The sequence below is a fragment of the Fukomys damarensis genome, unplaced genomic scaffold (genome assembly GCF_012274545.1).
Source record: "Fukomys damarensis isolate Sample0158 unplaced genomic scaffold, DMR_v1.0_HiC HiC_scaffold_14, whole genome shotgun sequence".
In the NCBI taxonomy this organism is placed as follows: domain Eukaryota; kingdom Metazoa; phylum Chordata; class Mammalia; order Rodentia; family Bathyergidae; genus Fukomys; species Fukomys damarensis.
Window position 1 is genome coordinate 77292897 of NW_022900926.1, and position 9341 is coordinate 77302237.

Here is a 9341-nt window from a genome sequence, read left to right on the forward strand (position 1 = left end):
CAGTGTAAAACAATAAAAGTCTTTGGTTTTGAGAACCCCAGGATCAGTCAGGGACATGAACTTGATGGCCTTCTCAAAATGGACCACTGGAAAAACTATAGAGTAAATGACAAGATAAAGGAAGTACAAATTTTCCCCACCAGATCTCTTGTTGCCAGCACCAGTAAAACAATAAAAGTCTTTGGTTTTGAGAACCCCAGGATCAGTCAGGGACATGAACTTGATGGCCTTCTCAAAATGGACCACTGGAAAAACTATAGAGTAAATGACAAGATAAAGGAAGTACAAATTTTGTCCCCACCAGAATTTCTTGATTCCACAAATCTTGAATATCCCCATATAAAGGTCTGTACACAAATCAAGTCATTACTTTCACAGATTGTTTCATGTCCTTTACCTCTGTCAACAATCGGGGAACAGACAAAATGAACCTTATTTCCTAATTAATGTTATGAAAATGGAGGGAAATTAAATGCTACATAAATACATTTGATATATGCTACATATAATATTAATAAAAATTTCACTACTCTGCAGAAGTAAAGGAACCTACAGTATTGCTGTCAATGTTTTTTTCTCATCTTTTCAAAATTAAATCAAATTCATCTAACCAATAATGTATAGCAATCAAGACTGTTATGGTATAAATCTAAAATGTCTGCCAAATTCATATGTTTGGAAGGTGACTGATTTAGGGGTGATGACTTGCCCTTAGGAGGTAGGGCTAGTTAGAGACATGACCTGGAAAGGTATATCTCACTCCATGCCTAATTCCTTCTCACTTTGCTTCATGCATGTCATAGGTTGAACACTTTTTCTTCTGCCATGTCCCTCTGGCATCCTGTTTCTCCCATATCATGTGGTTAGGAGTGTTTGGAACTGACTGATGAGAAGAGTTTGAAAAGTTTAGAGATGCTGGCTGGAAAAACTATTAAATACTGTAAATTGAGCTAGATAGGAGAGTCTAGTCAGAGCTCAAAGAGCAGAATACTGATAGGAGTACAGACAGTAAAGGCCATGCTCAGGTAACTTCTGAAAGGGGAAAGGACTCCACTGGCAGTTTGTATGTTACACCATGGTGGAAAATTTATCTTTGTTTTGTCCATATCTTGAGGTTTTGCAGGAGTCTGAGCTTAAGGGCAGTGGACTAATTACTCTGGTAAAGGAAATTTCAAGGTAGCTCAGTGTTCAGGTGTTAGCATAGTTATTACCTGCTGCTGTCAACCAGATTATAGTGATACTTAGGAGCATATGGTAGAGCTCAGTGACTTTAAATATTTGGAGTTTTTCAAGAAATGAAGCAACTGTAATATTGGATCAAAGAATAACATACTTGCTTAAAAGTTTAACATTAAAAAGAAGCCAAATACTTTATACCAGTATAATTGGAAAACTGCCTTGAATGAATCTCAACAGTGGAGAAGGCCCACCATTCACTGCTTTAAGCATGCAAAACTATAAAGCCAAGATCCCTGCTGGGGAAAAGCTGCGGAGGGAGTTGGTTCCCTGGAATTCCTTTCATAGTGTTCAGCCACCCAGGCATGAAGAGACCCTTGACATCATAGTGCAAGGGAGCCAGGGTAGTAGCAGACTTTGACATCATTCACGCAGCGCTGGTTTTTCAGGCATGCAGAATTTAAGAGTCATGGAGTCAGCAACATGGATTTCAGAAGCCAGTGCTGGGGGATGGGCTGTGTACTATGGAGAGGGAGGTGAGAATCTGTGAGAATAAAGCTAAAGTGCAGTGGACACCTCAGGAAGCTGGAGATAATAGGAGTGTAAAATTTCTGCTGAGGAAAGCCACAGGCTGTGAGCAGAAAGAGGCCTTGAGGACTGTCAGCTGCAATGCCACATGTTGGTGACAGGGGAGACCTTTGGAGTTCACATCTTATCATCACCTGCTTCAGGTGCTGGACATGGAACTATAGTATGTAGTACTTGCCATGCTGGGTTTCAAGCTTGCTTTGTTCTAATTTTATATGTATCTCTTTAATTGTCTCTTTTGCAACGGTAATGCTTGCCTTGTTTTATTGTACCTTGGCAATTTTTAATTTTCTTCAGAGGAGAATTAGTACTTGAAACTTTTCAGCAATAGTGGAACTGTTAGCACTCTACTGTATATTAGGGATGGACTAACTGCACTTTGCATAATGAGGTGGACATGCATCTTTTGTGGCCCAGGGGTAATATGTTATGGTTTAGATTCAAAATGTCCCTTAAAACCCTCATATTAAGGATTTTTGCATCTACATTCATTAAAGAGATTGGCCTGTAGTTCTCTTTTTTAGTGGGATCTTTCCCTGGTTTGGGAATCAAAGTGATACTTGTTTCCAGGAATGAATTTGGGAGTATTGTTTCCATTTCAATTTCAATGAAAAGTTTGAAGAGAAAAGGCAGTAGTCCTTCTCTAAATATCTTTCTAAAATTCTGCAGTGAATCCATCAGAACCTGGGTTTTTCTTTGTTGTATTTTGTAACATAGATTCCTGTATGTTGTGTTGGCATTTTCTAATGTCTAATTTCTAACTGTCTAATTTCTTCTTTAATTTCCTCTGTGATCAATTGATTGTTCAGGAGAGTGTTGTTCAATTTCCATATGTTTGTGAAGTTCCTAGAGTTTCTTATGCTATTGATCTCCAGCTCGATTGCACTATGATCTGAATTAACAACTGGGATCTCATCTTATTGAAAAGCTTCTGCACTGCAAAAGAAACCATCAACAGAACTAAGAGAAAACCTACAATGTGGGAAAAAATTTTCTACCAGCTGCTCCTCAGACAAAGGACTATTATCTAGAATATGTAAAGAACTCAAAACAATCAGCCCCCCCAAATATAAAGACCCAATTCAAAAATGGACATCTGAAATGAATAGACATTTCTCAGACAAAGAAGTAAAAGCAGCAAGTAAGTATATGAAAAAATTTTCCACATCACTGGTCATTTGAGAGATGTAGATGAAAACAACACTGAGATTCCACCTCACCCCACAAAGAAGGGCTGCTATCAAGAAATAAAACAACAAATGTTGGCGGGGTTGTGGGGAGAAAGGAACCCTTCTCCATTGTTGGTGGGAGTGCAGACTGGTGCATTCACTATGGAAATCAATATGGAGATACCTCAAAGAGCTGGGATTAGAGGTTTCATTTGATGCAGCCATCCCTCTGCTGGGTATCTTTCCAAAAGAGTCATTACCACTGAGATATATGTGCACCTATGTTTGTAGTGGCACAGTTTGTAATAGCTAAAACTTGGAAAGAGCCCATATGCTCATCAGTTGGAAACTGGGTAAAGAAGATGTGGTTTTTCTATAAAATGGAATATTACTCAGCTATAAAGAATGAGAGATTAGATTCATTAATAGGAAAATTGATACATACTGAGGATATACACCTAAGTGAAATAAATAAGTCACACATGTGTGAAGACTGAATAATTTCTCTGGTGTGAATAAACTGCATAGTACATAAGATCTTCATGATATAATTGACCATGTAAAATAGGAAGAAAAGGGCTAAAGGTGTAGGGAAAGTGGGAAGGGTAGGGGAAAGGTAATAAGGGAAAAGAAAAATATATGAAAAAATGAAAAAATGGAAATAAAGTGTTAGTAAATGGGGAGGGTAGGAGAGGCTGAATGGAGGGCAGGGACAAGGGGAAAAATGAGAACCAAGACTCGTCATGTAAAGGTACAAGATCCCAATAATGAATGTAACTGTACTGTATACCTAAAATGTACCAATAAACTCAATGAGGAAAAAAACCCTCATATATTTGGAAGGTGATTGGAACATGAGGGTGCTATCCATCTGCAGCTTAGTCAATAGCAGTCTTCCCCTTAGATGGTAAGGCCTGTTAGAGATTGCTTACTGAGTTATGACCCAGACAGTATATGTCCCTCGGCAGCTAGTCCCTTCTAGCTATCCTTCTTGCCTTCCAGAGGTTAAACACCATTTTCTCTACTATCACTCTGTCACTCTGTTTCTGTCTTACAACCCGCTGACCTTAGACTGAAACCATGAACACAGTGAGCCTCTCCTCTCATTAATTTGGATGACTCAGTGATGGGATAGTGACACAAAGACCTTGAACTCTAAGAGAAGACCTTAAAACAGCTGCAGCTGCTGAAAAGAACCGGTCTTGTTTAGCATTTCAACATTCACAGATGTGATTCTATTTATTGAGACAGACTGTTCTGTGCTTACAAACTAAGTCTCATGGGATTAAAAGCAAAGGAAATATACTAATCAAACAGTCTGTCATAAAAACATTCAGCACTAATAAATCTAGTATTAACAAATGGATTATAACTGACTAAAGGGAGTTGGAAGATCAATTGCAGTCATACATTTTGATTTATTCATATTTTTATTCCTCAGGAAATGTAATTTAAAGTACCATTTTAAATTTTAAATTGTAAAGAAAATTTTATCATGCCATTTTATATGTGCCAGAAATGGTACCTCTATTTCCAAGAATAAAATTCTTGATTAAAAACTCAAAAAATAAAGTTTTAAAATGTCTTTCTCTTTACAAACTGAGTTCTATTTCTCTCCCTAGAATGTGAGAGGACCCACACAAATTTTTGGTAAGCTCTTAGACTGAGTTATTGTGAGGGATCCCAGTGAGTGAGTAGCCACGTAACACTTCCATCCACACATGGCTTTAACTTCTGGCCTTCAGGACCAGGACCCTTGCTCTCCACCATTGCACACTGCCAATTCCTCATCTGAACATGATTACTTTTCCTGCACCATCGGTCTTGTGATTACTTCAAATTATAATGCATCTTCCTAACCCTACTCTGATTCAGGCAGCTCCCTGGGCAGCTAGTATTAAGGACATCCAAAATTTTTCCTGGGAATCATGATTCCTTTAGTAGGAAGATGTCAAATGTTTTCTCCCTGAAGACTTTTCCTGAAAAATGGCATCAGGAGCTTGAAAGAAAAAGGGATGATAATAATAAGCAAAAGCTACATGTGGGGCCTGATCTCAGTGAAGAGAATGCCCTGCCTGTCACCAGATGCTGTCCAGCAGTACCAGAATGAGCAACTGATAAATAATAGAGAAAACTCTCAAACATCACCCCACACAGATTACTCTGTCTATGTCTCTGCAGGAATTCAATTATCAAGAATTATATCTCCTTTATTTGGTGCACCATATTTAGAAACAAACTACAAAAATGTTAGGCCATGTTATTTTGTTATTAAAACCTAACTTATATTTCATAAAATTTACTTTATAAGTGTATGGTTCAGTGGCTTTAAGAATACACACAGGTTTTGCAATCAGCATCATACCTACTTTGAGGAAATTTTATCACCCTGATCTACTTGCTGTCTCTATGGATTTCCTCTTCTAGACTTGTTAGATAAATGGAATTATGCAGTGTGTTACCTCGTGTTCCAGCTTGTTTTCAAAATTCATACATATTGAGGAAGTATCAATACTTCACCCTTCTCATAGCTGAATAATAAGCATGGTGTATGTGTATAAGCATTTTCCCATTTATCACCTGATGAATAGTTGGGATACTTACACTTTTGAAGGATTAATTAGTTCAGCCATTTTACTATTGTGAACACTTGTATGCAAGATTTTGCTTGAACATTTAAACATTTCTCCTGGGTATATAGCTGGCAGTAGGATACTGGCACTGTTCAGTGACGTTATATGTAACTTTCTGATGAATTTCCAAACTGTTTTCTTTGTTCTATTTGCTCCATAAAGGTATGAAGGTGCTCACTTCTCCACACCATTGCCTACAACTTTCTCATCCTGGTCATCCCAGTGGGTGTGAAGTGGTTTCTTGCTGTGGTTTTGACCTGTAACTCCTTCATGACTAGTGGCTGTCACAGTTTTGTGTCCTTATTGGCAGTATATCTTCTTTGGAGCAATACCTTAAGTGCATGGATTTGGGCCTCCTTTTCTTTCCTTTTTTGGATAAGGTTGGTTGAGGGTTTTCCAATTTTGTTTATTCTTTTGAAGAACTCTTTGCTTCATTGATTTTTTGTATCATTCTCTTAGTCTCCATTGAATTGATTACTTCCCTGGTCTTTATAATTTCCTCCCTTGTATGAGCTTTGGGTTTGTCCTGCTCTTCTTCTAGAAGCTTGAGGTTCAGATTCAGGTTTTTCAGTTGAGCTCACTCTATTTTCCTAACACTAGTATTCACTGTTATGAGTTTCCCTAGTAACACTGCTTTCATTGTGTCCCATAGATTCTTCTATGTTGTATCGTTATTGTCATTTAATTGCAGAAACTGTCTCATTTCTTCTTTAATTTTTTTCTGTGACTTACTGTTTATTCAGAAGTGTGTTGTTCAATTTCTGTGTGTTTATGAAATTCTTTCAGTTTCTTTTGCTATTAATCTCCAATTTCATCACACTGTGGTTTCACAATATACAGGGGGTAACTTCAGTTCCTTTGCTCTTACTTAAACATGTTCTATGAGCAAATGTGTGGTCCATTTTGGAGAATGATCCATGTGCATCTGAAAATAATGTGTATTTTGATTTTGTGGGGTGGAACATTCTGGAAATATCTGTTAAGTTCATTTGTTCAAGAGTTTGACTGAGTTCTAGTATTTTGTTTATTTTTTGTCCAGTTGATTTATCTATTTGTGCTAGTGTGGTATTGAGGTTGCCCATTACTATTGTATTAGTGTTTATTTGATATTTTTACGTCCATTAGTATTTGTTTTATATAGTTGGGTGATTTGTGCATATATATTTATGTTTGTCATCTCTTCAACTTGGATTTATTCCCTTCACAAGGAGGTAGTGTCTTTCTTTGTCTCTCTTAATCAGTGTTGATTTGAAATCCACTTGATCTGCAAAGAGTATAGCTATGTCTGCCCTTCTTCAGGTTTTTGTCTCATGGAGTATTTTTTTCTGGTCTTTAACTTTCAGCCTGTGAGTTTCTTTCTGAATTGGGTTTCTTGTGTGAAGCATATAATTGTGTCTTGCTTCTTGATCCACTCTGCCAGTCTATTTCTTTTGATTGGTGAATTGAAATCATTAACAGATGTATGTAACTGATATATATTGACATCTTTGTCATGACTTCTTCTTTTTGTTGGATTGTCCCTCTTTGAATCTATTTTCTTTTTCATTTCTTTTTTTCATACTGAGGATTGAACTCAAAACCTTGCACTTGCAAGGCTGGTAGCAGCACCTCTGAGCTAAACCTCTGGGCCTGCATCTATATTCTTGTCCTGCCTGATGGCTTCACTCTGCTGGGATTCCTGGTGTTGTGATCCTCATTGCCTTTCCTAGGATATTGTTTAAACTACTTTGGAGAGCTAACGGCATTCATGAAGTTCCTGAGGTGCTCCTTGTCATGAAAGTATCTATTTCTCCATCAATTTTGAAAGATAGTGTTGCAGGGTACATCAATCTGGGTTGGAGGGTTTTTTTTCCTTTAGGGCTTGAAATACATCACCCCACACTCTTCTTGCTTTGAGAGTTTGTTGAGAAATCTTCTGTTATTTGGTTGGGTTTACTTTGTATGTGATTTGTTTCTTTTCTCTATCTGCTTGTAAAATTTTATTCCTTTGAGTTTCTGGAATCTTAACTATTATAGGACTATGTGTAAATTTTTATTTATTTGTTTATTATTTATTTATTTTTTGGTCATTGCTATTTGGATTCCTGTATACCTCACTCATGTGTTTGTCAAGTTCCTTTCTCCTACTTGGGAAGTTTTCTGCCATTACTTTTGTGAACCCCTTTTTATGCAGTCTGCACTCCCTCCTGTCTTTATTGACTCAGATAATCTTATCTTATTCTTCTTTGCATCATCTAGCAGCTGCTTGATTGCTCTGTCATGGTCCCTTGCTATTTTTAAGAAATTTTTCTTTGCCTGGTCACTAACTGCAATTCTCTCTTCTATATCTGAAATTCTGTCTCCACATTAGCTAATTCTGCTGTGTAAACTTTTAATGGAGTTTTTCATCTCTTGGTATCTGTATCTGATTTTTGGATTCCATTTGTTTCCTATGTTGGGATTCCATCATGTTCCTCAGCTTCTTTAATTTTTTTATCATGTCTTGCACTATGGGCACAATCTCTGTTGTTATCTGAGAAATTATGTTTGATTTCACTTTTTCTACATCCTCTTCTTTTGTCAGTTCTTATAGTTCAGTTGTTTGAGTATCAGATTTTACATCTCATTTCCTTTTGGAGTTGCCTTAGGTGATCTGGAAGTCTGGTTTTGAGACTTGTTTATGTGTCTTTTCATTTCAACAGATGCAGCCTGCTGTGCCTTTGTTGAGGCAACATTTTGCTCACCCAGTGGTCTTTAATTCTCAGCAAGCCGCCAAATGGTTTTTTCTCTGCTCCTCACCGGTACACCAATTCCTGGGTTCAGAATGGTGGCCTTCTGGATCTCTGAGCTGACCTATTGTCTGGGTGGACTTCTAGCTAGGGCCTGTGAACACTTGGTGTAGCTGTTGTCTGTGAGGGCCTATGGTTGGGGGGCTGTGCACCTCAGTCCCTGGTGTCTGAGCAGAATTCTTACTGGGGTCTCTGTGCACTTACTGATAATACTGGGGTGGTCCTCTGGATGATACTTGAAGGCCGGTGCAGCAGTTTTTTCAGCTGGGGCTTTGGCTTGGCCTGTATGGCCAATAGACTAGCAGGTTCAGGAAGGTGCCCTGGTAGACCAGTGTGAAGGTGTGCCTCTCTGGTCCACACCGCTGCCCACCAGATTTAAGTACATTTAAGGATGTTACAGGGGTGGGCCTCTAGCTGATGCTTCTGTATTTGTGCAGCTCTCTTCCAGTTAGGCCTTTGGCTTTGGCCTGGGTGCCCACGCTTGTGGGGTTGGTGCAGGCCCTATCTGGATCTGCCAGCAGCTGCATCACTCTGGTCCACAACACTGCTCACCAGGATCTCATGAAATGAATTCTTGTGCATATACAATTATGAATATTTGTTCATTATTTTGCTTTGTTTGTTTTAGCTATAGTTCTTTTATGACAGAATTAAACTATGATGATGTTATAAGATTGGTGATGATTGATCCAAAGTGCTTTTATAAAACTGATTTTTTTCATGTAATTTTATTGCATGGTGTAATTTCCATTGGTTATTTATTTAAAATTTTTCATAAAATGGATACAAAGTCCAATACTTTAAAGGGAAAAAATTGCACAGCATAGTTAATATTTTCAGTGATACTTAAAATTGAATCTAACTATAATCTTAAAAATATTCATGGTAAAATTAAGAATATGTGCTGTTCTATAAGAGTAGTGAATAAAAATCATAACAAAGTAAAACTATTCAGAAAGTTAAACAAAATAATTTGTATAAAACATCATAATATATAGACAAAATCC